The sequence below is a fragment of the Delphinus delphis genome, chromosome 13 (assembly GCF_949987515.2).
Source record: "Delphinus delphis chromosome 13, mDelDel1.2, whole genome shotgun sequence".
In the NCBI taxonomy this organism is placed as follows: domain Eukaryota; kingdom Metazoa; phylum Chordata; class Mammalia; order Artiodactyla; family Delphinidae; genus Delphinus; species Delphinus delphis.
In genome coordinates this window covers 81,418,554-81,439,504 of record NC_082695.1, presented here as the reverse complement: position 1 = coordinate 81,439,504, position 20,951 = coordinate 81,418,554, and the positions used below count along the sequence as shown (strand labels likewise).

Here is a 20,951-nt window from a genome sequence, read left to right as displayed (position 1 = left end):
GGCACTGTCTGTTGCCCTGCAGGCACAGCTGTGAAGATGAATGCATGTCCTGTGTTCATTACACAGATGAACCAAGGCTCCCGGGTCCAATTCACGCCTCTGGAAAGCTTTCTCCTCATGTCATCTTTTTGGTGACACTTCCTTTCTTTCTTGGAAGCTGAACTATGCACTTAAATGTTTGTTATATTTTACTTAGTACTTACTTCTAAGTATTTTCAGTACATAAAGCAGCCTTATTTTTGGAAACAGAAAGCCTGTATCCCTTTGATAATCAGAAAGAAAACGTAAAACAAAAATAACTTTAATTTGCTCCATTTGTGTTCAAAACAACATCCAAACTCTCAGCTATTTCCACTCTTCTTCCTCTGCTCCCAAAACTACTTTGAAAACATGAAGGAACTTCTTCAGTTCTTGTTTGCATTTCTACATGGAATTCGTTTTTCTCTCCACCCACCTGTTGAAAGCCATTCAAAGTCCTCCATAAATGACCTATTTTGAAAAAACCTGACCTGGAAGAGCTCTGTATTAGTTCTAGGACTGTCATAATTAATTTTCACAGACTGGGTGGTTTAAAACAACAGAAGTTTACTCTGTCACAGTTCTCTAGGCTGGAAGACCAAATTCAAGGTGTCAACAGAGCTGGTTTCATCTGGAGGCTCTGAGGAAGGATCTGTTCCGTGCTTCTCTCCTGGCATCTGATGGTTGTTGGCAATACTTGGCATCCCTTCACTGTAGCTGCGTCTTTCCAATCTCAGCCTTCATCTTCACATAGCTTTCTTCTCTCTCCATGTTTCCTCTAAGCCTCTGTATCCAAATCTCCCTCTCCTTTCTCTTATACACACACCGGTCATTGGATTTAGGGGTGACCCTAATCGACTATGACTACATCTTGATTTGATTGTGTCTGCAAACCCTGTTTCCAAATAAAGCAACAAGGGTTGGGACTTGAACATATATTTTGAGGGGACACAATGCAACCCACTACGAGCTCTTTTTTTTATCATATCACTCTGTTTTGCTACTAGAGCATTTTATGTAAAAGCTTCTTTCTAATCTGTTTATATTCAATCTTATACAAATATATGAATACATAAGGGACAAGTTGGCAAAAAATAAATTCAGTCTTGAAGTCTATCGCACTGTTGAATATTAATTGCTTAAAAGATTTTCTAGAAAGCTTAAATTATAAAGTCTTACATATTTTTAAGCTAGTTTACTGAGATGAGTTGCCTCTTTAAGAAACATACTCAATTTTTAGTCTTCATTCAACACTTCAAATTAAAGGCTTTTTTTCTGAATAAAAATATTCAAACCACTTTTCTGCTTCAAAGATTTCAAAAGTCTGGCACCCAATTATAGATGGCTTGATATCTTAGAAAAGAACAGTTCTGTATAACAGAATAACATATGGTACAATTTTAGAGTGACACATCAAGGGTAATATTCTTTATGTAAATACTGAAAATAAAGCAAAAGTACATTTTCTTAATGTGCAGGAATACGGAATAACAACAATGCTTCCCCATCTGACCATTTTCCAGCTGACACTCTATGGTAATTGTTCATAAAGCTTGAAAAATATTTTGTGCAGTCTTGCCCAGAGAGCAGTTAGTTCTAACTTTCTGCAGCTTGATTGACTTTTGGGGAAATCTACTTGTTGGCTCCAAGAAAGAGCACAAAAGTTAGCTTCATTGTGTGAAACGATGGGCAGAAAACAATTGCAGAGGCCGCCTGGCTGGAAGGGTGGCTTACTGGACGTGAGGATGGAGTGACGGGATGATACAGGGTGCTGACACAGCAGATGGCCAATTAGCTATAGCTCATTTTACTAAGTTCACAAAGTTCAAAGGCAGGGATCTAAAGCAGGACCAGGGTGAAAGTGAAAAAGCAACCAACAGAATTGGAACTTAAACAGAAGACTCCAGGGATATGTAGTAGATTTTATTCTCCAGTCAACAATTTCTAGAGTTTATCAGTCTTTAGTGAGTGTTTAAACCAGGATATATCAGTTTTATACATGTTACACTTAATGGTATATGCTTAATTTAATCAGCTTATACATTTTCCTCTCATAGTGAACTAATTCATCTTTGTTTCCAATGTCCCAAATCAACGAACCTCTTTCAGGTGATGGTGCATTAACCCCATTCATCCTAAATGGCATCAACTCCCCTCGGCCACAATTTTGGTGCCTAGGTAGGGACTGCTCTGGACTGAACCTACCAGACAACTCTACTTACCTCCAGTACACGTCAGCACCTGGACACTGTAAAGTAATAAGTCATAAAATTTTGCTCAAATCAGTTCTGTCTCTGATTTATTATCACACCAACCTTATAAAACCATGCCCAAATTTTACCAAACTAATTTAGTCTTGCTGTGAGAGGGTGCAAATGCAGGGTGGGTATTTTTATTCAATGTGAGTCTGAGAGGAGCATTAAAAATTCAAAGTCTCATTACACTGTTACTGCTACACAGCATTTCACTTTCTCTAAAGAAATAACTTCAAAATCCCAACACATTTCAGATCACATAAGGCCACTAGCTTCTGTTTTTTAATGATTTCTTCCAAATCTCATAGCACGATAGCTAAGAACCAGATGGTTATAAACTGGCAATTCTATCCCACAGTGACTGAGTCAGCTAGAAATATAAGTTGTTACAACCTTATTCAAGTTGTCTTTTGTATTGAACAATCAATAAACAGAAAAGTCTCCCATTATCCCAAAAGTAAACAGACTGCTCATAAAAGTGCTGGGCTGACATCACTTGAACCTGAATGAGTATGTTTATCCACACACCATGTAGCTGAGCAGCTGCAGTGAATTTTTTTCTAATGTCACACCCTGATTTGACTTCTTAAATGTAATAAAATTGATTTCCCCCTGCATACGGGATATATACCAGCTGTTATTTTGAGTTATACAAACTATATTTTAACAATTTAGAGTCACATTTGATTATGAACTGAACAATCGTTAGAATTTGTTAGTTGTTTCACTAGCTTACTTTTATCGAATTAACTTTAATACTACAAACTTGAAAAGTTCTATAATCTGCGTGGCATACTTGGAGTATAGAACCTTTATGAGCGGACTTTCCTTCATTCTTAAGCAGAAGTTCAGCCCTTCCAAAATTAAATAATCCACATGGTTCAAAGGATTTCTTAATCAGCAAAGAGGATTTTTTTAATCAAACAAAAATCACTTTTGGTGAAATTACACGTATTTTATTATAAAATTAATGAATAGTAATGGTACTTTACAGTAGGTTCTATTCACCTAAGTCCAAGAACAGGCTCCTAGTCCAGCATATCTTAACGATTTAGTGCAGATGCTTAACCAGTTCATTTCTAATGTTTAAAGGTTCTAGGCAATGGGTGGGAGCCAATACAGGTTTTGCAATTGCATATATAATAAAAATGCTAATCAAAAAAGGCTTAAATATATGCCTATTACCTTTCAATCTAAATTCAAGAATGATTTTTGATTGCATTTTTTTTGGACATATTTGTGGTTGGAAAAGATTATAGGAAACCTGAGAAGCAGAAAAACATAGAAAATCTTCTGGAAAAAAATACTTTCATAAAACAATCAGTAATAAAATTTAAGATAAAAATATATCTTACTAATATAAACAATTACCAGGAAAAGAGGTTATATTAAAAAACAATATTCTCTTAAAAACGAAGATATAGTAATCCTCCAAAGAATGGGAGAGAGGAGGAAATTGAGGGAGTCTCATCTTAGCTCAATTCCAGGCAGAGGAAACACAACATGCAAAGGAATGAAACAGTAAATGGCATGGCATATTTGAGAAACTATATTAAAAAAAAAAGATTAGGAACCAAGATGGCAGAGTAGAAGGACGTGCTCTCACTCTCTCTTGTGAGAACACCAGAATCACAACTAGCTGCTGGACAATCATCGACAGGAAGACACTGAAACTCACCAAAAAAGATACCCCACATCCAAACACAAAGAAGAAGCCACAATGACATGGTATGAGGGGTGCAATCACAGTAAAATCAAATCCCATAACTGCTGGGTGGGTGACTCACAGATTGTAGAACACTTATACCACAGAAGTCCACCCACTGGAGTTAAGGTTCTGAGCCCCACATCAGGGTTCCCAACCTGGGGGTCCGGCAACGGGAGGAGGAATTCCTAGAGAATCAGACGTTGAAGCTTAGTGGGAATTGATTGCAGGACTTCGACCGGACTGGGGGAAACAAAGACTCTACTCTTGGAGGGCACACACAAAGTAGTGTGTGCATCGGGACCCAGGGAAAGGAGCAGTGACCCCAGGGGAGACTGAACAAGACCTACCTGCTAGTGTTGGAGGGTCTCCTGCAGAGGCAGGGGGTGGCTTTGGCTCACCGTGGGGACAAGAACACTGGCAGCAGAAGTTCTGGGAAATACTCCTAGGCATGAGCCCCCCAAGAGTCTGTCATTAGCCCCACCAAAGAGCCCAGGTAGGTTCCAGAGTTGGGTTGCCTCAGGCCAAACAACAAACAGGGAGGGAACCCAGGCCCACCCATCAACAGTCAAGTGGATTAAAGTTTTACTGAGCTCTGCCCACCAAAGCAACAGTCAGCTCTACCCACCACCAGTCCCTCCCATCAAGCCTCTTAGATAGCCTCATCCACCAGAGGGCAGAGAGCAGAAGCAAGAACTACAATCCTGCGGCCTCTGGAACAAAAAACACATTCACAGAAAGACAGACAAGATGAAAAGACAGAGTGCTATGGACCAGATGAAGGAACAAGATAAAAACCCAGAAAAACAACTAAACGAAGTGCAGATAGGCAACCTTCCAGAAAAAGAATTCAAAATAATGATAGTGAAGATGATCCAGGACCTCGGAAAGAGAATGGAGGCAAAGATCAAGAAGATGAAAGAAATGTTGAACAAAGAGCTAGAAGATTTAAAGAACAAACAAACAGAGATGAACAATACAATAACAGAAATGAAAACTACACTGGAAGGAATCAATAGCAGAATAACTGAGGCAGCAGAACGGATAAGTGACCTGGAAGACAGAATGGTGGAATTCACTGCTGTGGAACAGAATAAAGAAAAAAGAATGAAAAGAAATGAAGACAGCCTAAGAGACCTCTGAGACAACATTAAATGCAACAACATTCGCATTATAGGGGTCCCAGAAGGAGAAGAGAGAGAGAAAGGACCAGAGAAAATATTTGAAGAGATTATAGTCAAAAATGTCCCTAACATAGGGAAGTCACCCAAGTCCAGGAAGCGCAGTGAGTCCCATACAGGATAAACCCAAGGAGAAACACACTGAGACACACAGTAATAAAACTGACAAAAATTAAAGACAAAGAAAAATTATTGAAAGCAGCAAGGGAAAAATGAAAAATAACATACAAGGAAACTCCCATAAGGTTAACAGCTGATTTCTCAGCAGAAACTCTACAAGCCAGAAGAGAGTGGCATGATATACTTAAAGTGATGAAAGAGAAGAACCTACAACCAAGATTACTCTACCCGGCAAGGATCTCATTCAGATTCGATGGAGAAATCAAAAGCGTTACAGACAAGCAAAGGCTAAGAGAATTCAGCAGCACCAAACCAGCTCTACAACAAATGCTAAAGGAACTTCTCTAAGTGGGAAACACAAGAAAGAAAAGGATCTACAAAAACAAACCCAAAACAATTAAGAAAATCGTCATAGGAACATACATATCAATAATTACCTTAAACATGAATGGATTAAATGCTCCAACCAAAGGACACAGGCTTCCTGAATGGATACAAAAAGAAGACCCATATATATGCTGTCTACAAGAGACTCACTTCAGACCTAGGGATACATACAGACTGAAAGTGAGGGGATGGAAAAAGATATTCCATGCAAATGGAAATCAAAAGAAAGCTGGAGTAGCTATGCTCATATCAGATAAAATAGACTTTAAAATAAAGAATGTTACAAGAGACAAGGAAGGACACTACATAATGATCAATGGATCAATCCAAGAAGAAGATATAACAATTATAAATATATATGCACCCAACATAGGAGCACCTCAATACATAAGGCAACTGCTAACAGCTATAAAAGAGGAAATCAACAGTAACACAGTAATAGTGGGGGACTTTAACACCTCACTTACACCAATGGACAGATCATCCAAACAGAAAATTAATAAGGAAACACAAGCTTTAAATGACACAATAGACCAGATAGATTTAATTGATATTTATAGGACATTCCATCCAAAAACAGCAGATTACACTTTCTTCTCAAGTGTGCACGGAGCATTCTACAGGATAGATCACATCTTGGGTCACAAATCAAGCCTCAGTAAATTTAAGAAAACTGAAATCATATCAACTATCTTTTCTGGCCACAACGCTATGAGATTAGAAATGAATTACAGGGGAAAAAATGTAAAAATACACAAATACATGGAAGCTAAACAATACATTACTAAATAACCAAGAGATCAGTGAAGAAATCAAAGAGGAAATCAAAAAATACCTAGAGACAAATGACAATGAAAACACGACGATCCAAAACCTATGGGATGCAGCAAAATCAATTCTAAGAGGGAAGTTTACAGTTATACAATCGTAACTCAAGAAACAAGAAAAAATCTCAAGTAAACAACCTAACCTTACACCTAAAGAAACTAGAGAAAGAAGAACAAACAAAACCCAAAGGTAGCAGAAGGAAAGAACACATAAAGATGAGAACAGAAATAAATGAAATAGAAACAAAGAAAACAATAGTAAAGATCAAGGAAACTCAAAGCTGGTTCTTTGAGAAGATAAAATTAATAAACCATTAGCGAGGCGGATCAAGAAAAGGAGTGAGAGGACTCAAATCAATAAAGTTAGAAATAAAAAAGGAGACGGCTTCCCTGGTGGCGCAGTAGATGAGAGTCCGCCTGCCGATGCAGGGGACACAGGTTCGTGCCCCGGTTCGGGAAGATCCCACATGCCGCGGAGCGGCTGGGCCCGTGAGCCATGGCCGCTGAGCCTGCACGTCCGGAGCCTGTGCTCCGCAACGGGAGAGGCCTCAACAGTGAGCAGCCCGCGTACTGAAGAAAAAGAAAAAAAAAGTCAACACCCATTTATGATAAAAACTCTCTAGAAAGTGGGCATAGAGGGAACCTACCTCAACATAATTAAGGCCATATATGACAAACCCAAAGCGAACATCATTCTCAATGGTGAAAAACTGAAACCATTTCCTCTAAGATCAGGAACGAGACAAGGATGTCCACTCTCACTACTATTATTCAACATAGTTATGTAAGTCCTAGCCATGGCAATCAGAGAAGAAAAAGAAGTAAAAGGAATACAAATTGGAAAAGAAGAAGTAAAACTGTCACTGTTTGCAGATGACATGATACTATACATAGAGAATCCTAAAAATGCCACCAGAAAACTACTAGAGCTAATCAATGAATTTGGTAAAGTTGCAGGATACAAAATTAATGCACAGAAATCTCTTGCATTCCTATACACTAATGATGAAAAATCTGAAAGAGAAATTATGGGAACACTCCCATTTACCATTGCAATAAAAAGAATAAAATACCTAGGAATAAACCTACCTAGAGAAACAAAAGACCTGTATGCAGAAAACTATAAGACACTGATGAAATAAATTAAAGATGATGCCAACAGATGTAGAGGTATACCATGTTCTTGGATTGGAAAAATCAATATTGTGAAAATGACTTGTACTACCCAAAGCAATCTACAGATTCGATGCAATCCCTATCAAATTATCAATGGCATTTTTTTCCAGAACTATAACAAATCATCTAAAAATTTGTATGGTACACAAAAGACTGCGAATAGCCAAAGCAGTCTTGAGGGAAAAAAGCGGAGCTGGAGGAATCAGACTCCCCGACTTCAGATTATATTACAAAGCTACAGTAATCAAGACAATATGGTACTGGTACAAAACAGAAACACAGATCAATGGAACAAGATAGAAAGCCCAGAGATAAACCCATGCACCTATGGTCAACTAATCTATGACAAAGGAGGCAAGGATATACAATGGAGAAAAGACAGGCTCTTCAAGAACTGGTGCTGGGAAAACTGGACAGCTACATGTAAAAGAATGAAATTAGAACACTCCCTAACACCATACACAAAAATAAACTCAAAATGGATTTGAGACCTAAATGTAAGACTGGACACTATAAAACTCTTAGAGGAAAACATAGGAAGATCACTCTTTGACATAAATCACAGTAAAATCTTTTTTGATCCACCTCCTAGAGTAATGGAAATAAAAACAAAAATAAACAAATGGGACATAATGAAACTTCATAGTTTTTGCACAGCAAAGGAAACCATAAACAAGACAGAAAGACAACCCTCAGAATGGGAGAAAATATTTGCAAATGAATCAACATACAAAGGATTAATCTCTAAAATATATAAACAGCTCATGCAGCTCAATATTAAAAAAACAAACAACCCAATGCAAAAATGAGCAGAAGACCTAAATAGACATTTCTCTAAAGAAGATATATAGATGGCCAAGAAGCACAGAAAAAGCTGCTCAACATCACTAATTATTAGAGAAATGCAAATCAAAACTGCAATGAGGTACCACCTCACCAGTTAGACCAGTTAGAATGGGCATCATCAGAAAACCTACAAACAACAAATGCTGGAGAAAAGGGAACCCTCTTGCACTGTTGGTGGGAATGTAAATTGATACAGCCACTATGGAGAACAGTATGGAGGTTCCTTAAAAAACTAAAAATAGAATTACCATATGATCCAACAATCCCACTACTGGGCATATACCCAGAGAAAACCATAACTCAAAAAGACACATGCACCCCAATGTTCATTGCAGCACTGTTTACAATAGCCAGGTCATGGAAGCAACCTAAATGCCCACTGACAGAGGAATGGATAAAGAAGATGTGGTACATATATACAATGGAATATTACTCAGTCATAAAAAGGAATGAAATTGAGTCATTTGTTGAGAAGTGGATGGATCTAGAGACTGTCATACAGAGTGAAGTAAGTCAGAAAGAGAAAAACAAATATCGTATATTAACGCATGTATGTGAAACCTAGAAAAATAGTACAGATGAACCGGTTTTCAGGGCAGAAGTTGAGACACAGATGTAGAGAACAAACGTATGGGCACCAAGGGGGGAAAACTGTGGTGGAGTGGGGGTGGTGGTGTGCTGAATTGGGCGATTGGGATTGACATGTATACACTGATGTGTATAAAATTGATGATTAAGAACCTGCAGTATAAAAAAGAAACAAAACAACTAATACTAAACTTTCTTTGGGTATTTGTATGGAAATATGTTAATATAATTGTTTCAGATATTACATGAATTTTCTAAAAAAAACAACAACAACAAAACCCACAAAGATATAGGATTTGGGAAATACAATGTGAATAAACTGAAACGTGATTAACTGATATCCAGGGATTTCAGGTACAAAGTAACACTTATGCAAAACTTTTTAAAAATTTAATAAGTTTATGGATATATTGGGATTTGGCTTTTGCCCAAATAGTTTTCATTTTTAATGTTGGGCAATTTATTCATGAATATTCCATTACAAATTTCAAATGGGAAAAACTATAGAAATAAGTTCATTATATTACAGAATAAACTCAATGTTTCAAATAATTATTTAGGAAATTAACCAGGTTGTTCAGACTTTAAATATTACTTGCCCTGTATTATTTAGAGATCTTTTCAGATTTCATATACTGACAAAAGATAGACATAGCTGAGCTCTTCCTTTCCTTTTCTCTTTTCCTTAATGAAGGTAACCGAATCTATTACCCAACCTCTGGGTTTCCAACATCTAAGCCATCTGTTCCTTTATTCACTAGGCATTGAACATACTCCAAAAAAAAAAAAAAAGAATGAACATGGGCTCTCTTTTCAAGGAATGGCAGAATGCAGAAATGTTCATTTGTATTCAAGAATGTTTTATTCATAGTTGTTACAGCAGACCTGGTGGGCCATGGTGATTTGCACACACAACACACTGATCACCACCCCCCACTCCCCATCACAACACAGAGCAATCTGTTATTTGGCAATTTAAATAATTTTTCCTACAGGGCAGTCAAATTAGTCTCCCAAACTTGTTTTGAAAAACAATGATCTCTTTGAAAAAGGAAGATGATAAACATATCATTACAAAACTTAAGTATAAACTTTACTCATTCATTAATTCAACAAATTTTTATTAGCACTGTGGTGCTGGTAATTCCAGGAGGAGAAAGACACCAGGGTTATGTCTTCATTGAGCTTAAAATCCTACAGAGCAGAGAGGTTTTGAACAAGGTACATGAAGTCCAAGTTCCAGTGCTATGGGGGAATATAGCAGAGGTACTAAGATGAGGGGCTGGAAGCATGAGATCCTACACTGAGGATGGAAGGAAATGTAGAGATGGTTGGTTGAAGTGTGCAGGGGGCATACTAGGCTGGGGGAGCTCATACAAGGTCTACACATTAGAAGGAGCAAGACACACACGTATGTACGCGTGCACATGTGTCTTTGTACTCATGAATCATACACAAGGTACATAGGTACACATTTAGGATTAGTTTTGTTGTTATTGCTGTCAGTTTCTTTTTAGCATGTTAGACTATACCACTTTTTATTTCTGAAATTCTTTCTCTGATCTGTCTTTTAACTTAAAAATACATCATAGTTGACCTTACAGATAACTGATATAGAGTTAGTATTTTATTGCAAGTTTTACTGAGATAATTGTAGATTCACTTGTAATAATAAGAAATACTACAGAGAGATCCTGTGTATATTTTGACCACTTTCTTCTCTCTGACCCCACTGTTAATATTTTGCAAAATTATAGTACAACATCACAACCAGGATACTGACATTGGAAGTCCACTGATTTTATTCAGATTTCCTCAGTTTTACTTGTACTTATTTGTGTGTGTGTTAAATTCTACACAATTTATCACCTTGTGGATTTGTATGTGCACCACCACAATCAAGATAACTGCTCAGGTCCAATACAAGTTTGTGTTACCCTTTTATGACCATACACTCCCTGTCTCCACAACCCCAAACCCCTACCCTAACCTCTGGCAACTAAACTGTCCTCCGTTTGTAAAATGTGTCATTTCACAAATGTATAAATGAAATCACAAAGTATATAATCTTTTGGGATTGGCTTTTTTTCACTGGGCCTAATTCACTTGAGATTCACCCAGGCTGCTGCAAATATCAAACATTTGTTCGTTTTTACTGCTGAGGAGTAGTTCACGGTATGAGTATACCACAGTTTGTTGAAGGACCTCTGGGCTCTTTCTAGTTTTTGACTATTATGAATAAAGCTATTATGAACATTTTGGTACAGGTGTATATGTGTGTGTGAACATAAGTTTACTTTTTTTTTCCCCTGAGATAAATGTCCAAGAGTGCAATTGCTGGATTGTGTAATAATTACATATTTAATTTTATAAGTAGCTGCCACCCACTTTCCACAGTGGCTAGACCACTTTACATTCCCACCAGCAACGTATGAGTGATCCAGTTTCCCTGCAACCTCTCAAGCATTTAGTGTTATCACTATTATTATTTTTTTAATTTCAGCCATTCAGATAGGTGCACAGTGATGCCTCACTATGATTTAATTTGCATTTCCCTGATGATTAACTTTTTAAAAACTTGGATACATTCATGGGAACGTTCACATAGGCATAATTTCATATAAATGGGATATTTTATATATACTGGGTATTTTCTTCTGTTCATTTTATTTTCTTACTTTTCCTTTTTGCTTGCCTTTTTTTTACCCAACTTCCTTTCTATCTACCTTGTTATCATCTCCTCCTCGCCCCAGGTAATGCTTGTTAAAACACACACTCTTTCAATTTTTCTTTTACAAAATGGGATTATTCACTACATACTTCTCTGCTGGTTGTTTTGCTTGAAGAACTACACTTCTTAGAAATGTCTTCAGGTTAATTGGGTTAATTAGAATTCTTCCTATTGATTGCATAATATTTCATGATAAAGATATACCATAATTTATTCAATGATTTTCCTCATAGGCATTCACTTGTTTCCAATTTTCTTGTCATTACACATAATGTATAATACACAGGATATGTTCCCAAAAAGGTTCACTGAGTCAAGGGTATGCATGTTTATAATGGCAGTTGTCAGTTTTCTTGAAAAAAATAATTGAAACATTCTCAATAGCCATTATGAGAGTACATTTTAATCTTCATTAGAAGTAAATGTGAGAGATCCTTTTAATCGTGGCTTTAATCTTGTTATTTTAGTTTTGACATCTGACTGCTTTTCAGTTTGAGTCTGTTTTCCATGTAATTTTGTCATTTTATTAAAAGATATAGACTACTCCATCTTAATATCTATCTGAAAAACATAATTTGCAAGAAAAAATACTCAAATTCCTTGTTTTTAAGTACTTCCTTTTTTCCCATTGGCATACCACGAAGCTAAGACAATTTTAAAAAATTGTGCCATGGCTTCTTAAACACTTTTACTACCATCTAAAAGCAGACTGTTACATCTACACATAAAAAAAATGGTTTAAAAATAAATAATACTTTCAAATTAATCATAATTTAAACTAGTTGAAAACTCTTTGCAAGAAATGCAAAAAAAAGCCTTCTTCATTTTTACACTTAGATCTTGCCGCAGTCTCACTCTCAGGATATTCTTCTATTGAAATTTAAGGCCATTTTCTTTTAAAGAAGAGCCTTTCATTTCTCAAAAATCGTACATGAACCATGAAACTACCACCACTGCCAAAAAAGAAAACAAAAGCTTCCAATTTCAGACCTGTGGGCTACAACTGTGAGTCTAAATTTCAGAATTATGTAGAAACTTAATTCAATATCATTCTTATCCAAAATAAGACGTTCTGGTATTGTCTATGTACCCACAACACAATTCAGTACAAATAAAAATTGTAAAACAACAGTGAAAATTGAAACATACAAACAATAAAGAAAATGCTCTTTTATCTGTTTTGGAAAACCAATTTTCTGGTTGTTGTTAGGGTTTTTTTTCTTTTTTTTTAACATCTTTATTGGAGTATAATTGCTTAAAAATGTTGTATTAGTTTCTGCTGTATAACAAAGTGAATCAGCCATATGTATACAAATATCTCCATACCCCCTCCCTCTTGCGTCTCTCTCCCACCCTCCCTATCCCACCCCTCTAGGTGGTCACAAAGCACTGAGCTGATCTCCCTGTGCTATGTGGGTGCTTCCCACCATCTATTTTATTTGGTAGTGTATATATGTCAATGTCACTCTCTGACTTCATCTCAGCTTACACTTCCCCCTTCCCATGTCCTCAAGTTCATTCACCACATCTGCGTTTTTATTCCTGTCCTGCCCATAGGTTCTTCAGAACCATTATTTTTTTTAGATTCCATATATATGTGTTAGCATATGGTATTTTTCTCTTTCTGACTTACTTCAGTCTGTATGAAAGACTATAGGTCCATCCACCTCACTACAAATAACTCAATTTCATTTCTTTTTATGGCTGAGTAATATTCCATTGTATGTATGTGTCACATCTTCTTTATCCATTCATCTGTCGATGGACACTTACGTTGCTTCCATGTCCTGGCTATTGTAAATAGTGCTGTAAACAACATTGTGATACATGACTCCTTTTGAATTATGGTTTTCTTAGGGTATATATGCCCAGTAGTGGGATTGCTGGGTTGTATGGTAGTTCTACTTTTAGTTTTTAAGGGACCTTCTTACTGTTCTCCATAGTGGCTGCATCAATTTACTTTCCCACCAACAGTGAAAGAGGGTTCCCTTTTCTCCACACCCTCTCCAGCATTAATTATTTGTAGATTTTTTGATGATGGCCATTCTAACCGGTGTGAGATGATGTCTCATTATAGTTCTGATTTGCATTTCTCTAATGATTAATGATGTTGAGCATTCTTTCACGTGTTCGTTGCCAATCTGTGTATCTTTTCTGCAGAAATGTCTGTTTAGGTCTTCTGCCCTTTTTGGATTGGGTTCTTTGTTTTTCTGATATTGAGCTGCATGAGCTGCTTGCATATTTTGGAGATTAATCCTTGACAGTGGCTTCATTTACAAATATTTTCTCCCACTCTGAGGGTGTCTTTTTGTCTTGTTTACGGTTTCCTTTCCTGTGCAAAAGCTTTTAAGATTTATTAGGTCCCATTTGTTTATTTTTGTTTTTATTTCCATTTCTCTAGGAGGTGGATCAAAAAGGATCTTACTGTGATTTATGTAATAGATGGGTCTTCCTATGTTTTCCTCTAAGAGTTTTATAGTGTCTGGCCTTACATTAAGGTCTTTCAACCATTTTGAGTTTATTTTTGGGTATGGTATTAGGAAGTGTTATAATTTCATTCTTTTACATATAGCTGTCCAGTTTTCCCAGCACCACTTATTGAAGAGGATGTCTTTTCTCCATTGTATATTCTTGCCTCCCTTATCAAAAATAAGGTGACCATAGGTGCTTGGATTTATCTCTGGACTTTCTATCCTGTTCCATTGATCTATAGTTCTGTTTTTGTGCCAGTATCATACTATCTTGATTACTGTAGCTTTGTAGTATAATCTGAAGTCTTGGAGCCTGATTCCTCCAGCTCCGTTTTTCTTTCTCAAGATTGCTTTGGCTATTGGGGGTGTTTTGTGTTTCCATACAAATTGTGACATTTTTAGTTCTCATTCTGTGAAAAATGCCATTGGTAATTTGATAGGGATTGCGTTCAATGTGTAGATTGCTTTGGGTAGTATAGTCATTTTCACAATGTTGATTCTTTGAATCTAAGAACATGGTATATCTCTCCATCTGTTTGTATCATCTTTAATTTCTTTTATCAGTTTCTTAAAGTTTTCTGCATACATGTCTTTTGTCTCCCTAGGTAGGTTTATTCCTAGGTATTTTATTCTTTTTGTTGCAATGGTGAATGCGAGTGTTTCCTTAATTTGTCTTTCAGATTTTTCATCATTAGTGTATAGGAATGCAAGAGATTTCTGTTCATTAATTTTGTATCCTGCTACTTTACCAAATTCATTGATTAGCTCTAGTAGTTTTCTGGTACCATCTTGAGGATTCTCTATGTATAGTATCATGTCATCTGCAAACAGTGACAGTTTTACTTCTTTACCAATTTGGATTCCTTTTATTTCTTTTTCTTCTTTGATTGCTGTTGCTAAAACTTCCAAAACTATGTTGAATAATAGCGGTGAGAGTGGGAAACCTTGTCTTGTCAAAATGGTTTCAGTTTTTCACCACTGAGAACAATGTTGGCTGTGGGTTTGTCATATATCGCTCTTATTATGTTGAGATAAGTTCCCTCTATGCCTACTTTCTGGAGGGTTTTTATCATAAATCGGTGTTGAATTTTGTCAAAAGCTTTTTCTGCATCTACTGAAATTATCAGATGTTTTTTATCCTTCAATTTGTTAATATGGTGTATCACATTGATTGATTTGCGTATATTGAAGAATCCTGGCATTCCTGGGACAAAGCCCACTTGATTATGGTGTATGATCCTTTTAATGTGCTGTTGGATTCTGTTTGCTAATATTTTGTTCAGGATTTTTGCATCTATGTTCATCAGTGATATTGGCCTGTAGGGTTTTTTTTGTGTGTGACATATTTGTCTGGTTTCAATATCAGGGTGATAGTGGCCTCACAGAATGAGTTTGGGAGTGTTCATCCCTCTACTATATTTTGGAAGACTTTGATAGGGTAGGTGTGAGCTCTTCTCTAAATGTTTGATAGAATTCTCCTGGGAAGCCATCTGTTCCTGGGCTTTTGGTTGTTGGAAGATTTTTAATCACAGTTTCAATTTCAGTGCTTGTGATTGATCTGTTTATATTTTCTATTTCTTCCTAGTTCAGTCTTGGAAGGTTGTGCTTTTCTAAGAATTTGTCCATTTCTTCCAGGTTGTCCATTTTATTGGCATAGAGTTGCTTGTAGTACTCTCTCATGATCCTTTGTATTTCTGCAGTGTCAGTTGTTACTTCTCCTTTTTCATTTCTAATTCTGTTGATTTGAGTCCTCTCCGTTTTCTTCTTGATGAGCCTGGCTAATGGTTTGTCAGTTTTGTTTATCTTCTCAAAGAATCAGCTTTTACTTTTACTGATCTTTGCTATTGTTTCCTTCATTTTTTTTTCATTTATTTCTGATCTGGTCTTTATGATTTCTTTCCTTCTGTTAACTTTGGGGTCTTTTTGTTCTTCTTTCTCTAACTGCTTTAGGTGTGAGGTTAGGCTGTTCATTTGAGATTTTTCTTGTTTCTTGAGGTTGGATTGTATTGCTATAAATTTCCCTCTTAGAACTGCTTTTTGCTGCATCCCGTAGGTTTTGGGGCATCGTGTTTTCACTGTCATTTGTTTCTAGGTATTTTTTTTTTAATTTCCTCTTTGATTTCTTCAGTGATCTATTGGGTATTTAGTAGTGTATTGTTTAGCCTCCATGTGTTTGTATTCTTAACAGTTCTTTCCCTGTAATTGATATGTAGCCTTATAGCATTGTGATTGGCCAAGATACTTGATAAGATTTCAGTTTTCTTAAATTTACTAAGGCTTGATTTGGGATCCAAGATATGATCTATCCCAGAGAATGTTCCACAAGCACTTGAGAAGAAAGTGTATTCTGTTGTTTTTGGATGGAATGTCCTATGAATATCAATTAAGTCCATCATGTTTAATGTGTCATTTAAAGCTTGTGTTTCCTTATTTTTCATTTTGGATGATCTCTGCATTGGTGAAACTCGGGTGTTAAAGTACCCTACTATGACTGTGTTACTGTTGATTTCCCCTTTTATGGCTGTTAGCATTTGTCTTATGTATTGAGGTGCTGCTATGTTGGGTGCATAAATATTTACAACTGTTATAAATTCTTCTTAGATTGATCCTTTGATCATTACGCAGTGTCCTTCTTTGTCTCTTGTAAGAGTCTTTTATTTAAAGTCTGTTTTGTCTGATATGAGAATAGCTACTCCAGCTTTCTTTTGATTTCCATTTGCATGGAATATCTTTTTCCATCCCCTCACTTTCAGTCTGTATGCGTCCCTAGGTCAGAAGTGGGTCTCTTGTAGACAGCATATATACATGTCTTGTTTTTGTATCCATTCAGCCAGTCTATGTCTTTTGGTTGGAGCATTTAATCCATTTACATTCAAGGTGATTATTGATATGTATGTTCCTATTACCATTTTCTTAATTGATTTGGGGTCACTTTTGTGGGTCTTTTTCTTCACTTCTGTTTCCTGCTTAGAGAAGTTCCTTTAGCATTTGTTGTAAAGCTGGTTTGGTGGTGCTGAATTCTCTTAGCTTTTGCTTGTCTGTAAATCTTTTGATTTCTCTGTAAAATCTGAATGAGATCCTTGCCGGGTCGAGTAATCTTGGTTGTAGGTTTTCTCCTTTCATCACTTTAAATATGTACTGCCACTCACTTCTGGCTTGCAGGGTTTGCGCTGAAAGATCACCTTTTAACATACGGGAATTCCCTTGTATGCTCTTTGTTGCTTTTCCCTTGCTGCCTTTAATATTTTTTCTTTGTATTTAGTTTTTGATAATTTGATTAATATATGTCTTAGCGTGCTTCTCTTTGGGTTTATCCTGTATGGTACTCTCTGTGCCTCCTATACTTGACTATTTCCTTTCCCATGTTAGGGAAGTTTTCAACTATAATCTCTTCAAATGGTTTCTCAGTCCCTTTCTTTTTCTCTTCTTCTTCTGGAACCCCTATAATTCGAATGTTGGTGCGTTTAATGTTGTCCCAGAGGTCTCTGAGACTGTCCCCAATTCTCTTCATTCTTTTTTCTTTATTCTGCTCTGTGGTAATTATTTCCACTATTTTATCTTTCAGGTCACTTATTCGTTCTTCTGTCTCAGTTATTCTGGTATTGATTCCTTCTAGAGAATTTTAAATTTCATTTATTGTGTTGTTCATCATTGTTTGTTTGCTCTTTAGTTCTTTTAGGTCCTTGTTAAATGTTCTTGCATTTTGTCCATTCTATTTCCAAGATTTTGGATCATCTTTACTATCATTATTCTGAATTCTTTTTCAGGTAGACTGCCTATTTCCTCTTCATTTGTTTGGTCTGGTGGGTTTTTATCTTGCTCCTTCATCTGCTTTGTGTTTCTCTGTCTTCTCATTTTGCTTAATTTACTGTGTTTGGGGTCTCCTTTTCGCAGGCTGCAGGTTTGTAGTTCCCATTGTTTTTTGTGTCTGCCCCCGTGGGTAAGGTTGGTTCAGTGGGCTGTGTAAGTTTCCTGGTGGAGGGGACTAGTGCCTGTGTTCTGGTAGATGAGGCTGGATCTTGTCTTTCTGGTGGGCAGGACCATGTCCAGTGCTGTGTTTTGGGGTGTCTGTGAACTTATTATGATTTTAGGCAGTCTCTCTGCTAATGGGTGGGGTTGTGTTCCTGTCTTGCTAGTTGTTTGGCATAGGGTGTGCAGCACTGTAGCTTGCTGGTCATTGAGCGGAGCTGGGTCTTAGCATTGAGACGGAGATCTCTGGGAGAACTCTCGCCGTTTGATATTACGTGGGGCCAGGAGGTCTCTGGTGGTCCAATGTCCTGAACTCGACTCTCACACCTCAGAGGCTCAGGCCTGACCCCCCGCCGGAGCACCAAGACCCTGTCAGCCACACGGCTTTTGGGAAGTCTAAGATCTTCTGCCAGCATTCAGTAGGTCTTCTGTAGGAGTTGTTCCATATGTAGACGTATTTTTGATGTATTTGTGGGCAGGAAGGTGATCTCCACATCTTACTCCTCTGCCATCTTGAAGGTCCTCCTCTGGTTGTTGTTAGTTTTAATATGCAACATTATTTAAGAGCTCAGAGAAAAGTGAGCTTGTGCAGTTGTAGACAATGAACAAGAAGGCACAGATACTTTTGAATATTAATATATGATACCAGCAAGTTTGGGATGGGTTCTATTACCACATGGGGATTTATATTACCAGTTAACAGACTTCTAGGCAACCGCCAAACAGACATTTTTTGGGTTTTTTGTTTTTTGGCCGTATGTGGGCCTCTCACCGCAGTGGCCTCTCCTGTTACGGAGCACAGGCTGAGGATGCGCAGGCCCAGCGGCCATGGCTCACGGGCCCAGCCGCTCCGCAGCATGTGGGATCCTCCCAAACCGGGGCACGAACCCTTGTCCCCTGCATCGGCAGGTGGACTCTCAACCACTGCGCCACCAGGGAAGCCCCCAAAAGACAGTTTTTAATGATGGAATGAGGTCAGATGACTAGTGAAGCAAGGTACATAAAAGGAATAAAGGCATTCAAGGAAAGAGGAACACTTTGATACATTCTAATTCAATTGAGCAAAGCTAAGATAAGTGTAGGTGAAGAGGTATGAGCAATTTATTTAGGCAAAGTGACTTTATGTTTTTGAATAACATAACCCGGTAATAAATATACCTATAAACTTTAACCATAAATACAGAAACTTTACTCCCTTTTAAAAATTACTCAACAAAGCTTCTCCTAAAGACTCATCTATTATTTGAAATTCACATCTTTCAAACCCTTAGTGCTTTTTGCTTCCATGAATTATAAAATGAATACACCATTTCCCTGAGCAAAATCTTTAAAAAACTATAATAAGTCAACTAATATATTACACAGCACAGGGATTCCAAAATCAAAAACACTGCAAGTTCCAACAATAACCTGCCTTGTGACTCAATAATGCCAGAGTGTTTTATGAACTGGGATGCTAAAGTTCAACCTGAAAGGTATTTCATTATAATACTGAGAATCCATGAAGGCAACCAGTCACTCAAAGTTCTGTTTTGAGATGTTTGGGGACCGCGGCTGTGCCGTGCCACACTCCTGCACAGCAGCACTGTTATCGTGCTACCAACTGCCTCCAGCTGCACCCTCAGCAAGGACCAGAACACACAGCACGCGCTTGCCCTAACAGCTTCTCACCGGCATTGTTTATTTAGTTCTCCGAGCTTGAAAGGAAACCTCAAGAGTCCTCAGACCACCTGGGAGCAAAAGCCCGACACATAATAAACAAGCACCCAAAACATCTGTAGAAATAGATACACTGAGCTTCTTACTAAAGCCTTCCACAGCACATTCTCATCACAATAAGCCATCCTATTCAGTGGTAGATCTTAATCCATCTGGGCTATTGTCTCAGAAGCAATTCCATATCTTCAAGCTGGAGACAAGGCTATAATTGCTTACCTGACTCACAGGCAAATGTCTTTGACGTTTCATCATGAAAGATAATTGCCACTGCATGCTTCTTTGTCTCTCGAGGCAGCCTGGTTATATTTTTGATGTTGTGCAGTTCAGTTACCTTGAAAGAAAAATATTTTTAACTTAGTGTACAGTACATGCTATATATATATATCGGTGATTACACAAAATGATCAGTTATTACTGTCTTAAGCCACTTTCCAATGGCTATTTTTACTTGGTAGCCAGGTATGATGTACTGGGTAAAAGGAACTGCTGTAAATAGGCCTTTAGTCATGTGGTGGTCAGGTGTAGGCGAAGGGACGTGTTCCACAGTCCTGTCATTAGGTCTCAGTCTTTAGCGAGCCTGTGCCTCTGGACTGTGAGCTTAACAAGTGTTTCTCAGTCCTCCCTAACCATAGGTGGGAGAGGATGGCTAGAGTGGGCAGAAACTGGGTATTTACCTTGTCTTTAACAAGGGTACCAGTTTTGACTTGATCAATGTTCAATGCTTTCACTTTATCACACATTATAACTGAAAATGAAGGGTTTTGATGAAGGGAAATGATTTAATTCCATTTATGATTCACAATGCCATCCTAGAAGCACTATCAATCACTAACTAGTGTTCTAAGTGAAGAAAGATAAACAGATATACTTATATATTTAAAAAATTTTGCTCCTCCATTTGTGAAGATGATACCTCTGATGTTGATTAGGATATACTAGTATAAAAATAGTTTAAATG

General features: G+C 37.3%; 1 protein-coding gene across 1 annotated transcript in view; it reads right to left on the bottom strand.

The window, feature by feature from the left end:
• The window catches only part of DOK6 (docking protein 6), a 243,776-nt gene extending 223,462 nt beyond the window's left edge, over positions 1 to 20,314 (bottom strand). Inside the window, exon 1 of the mRNA XM_060027789.2 lies at positions 20,210 to 20,314. The gene's annotated coding sequence lies outside the window, so the exon portion shown is untranslated. The remainder of the gene's footprint in view (positions 1 to 20,209) is intronic.
• Between the last annotated feature and the right edge of the window lie 637 nt (positions 20,315 to 20,951).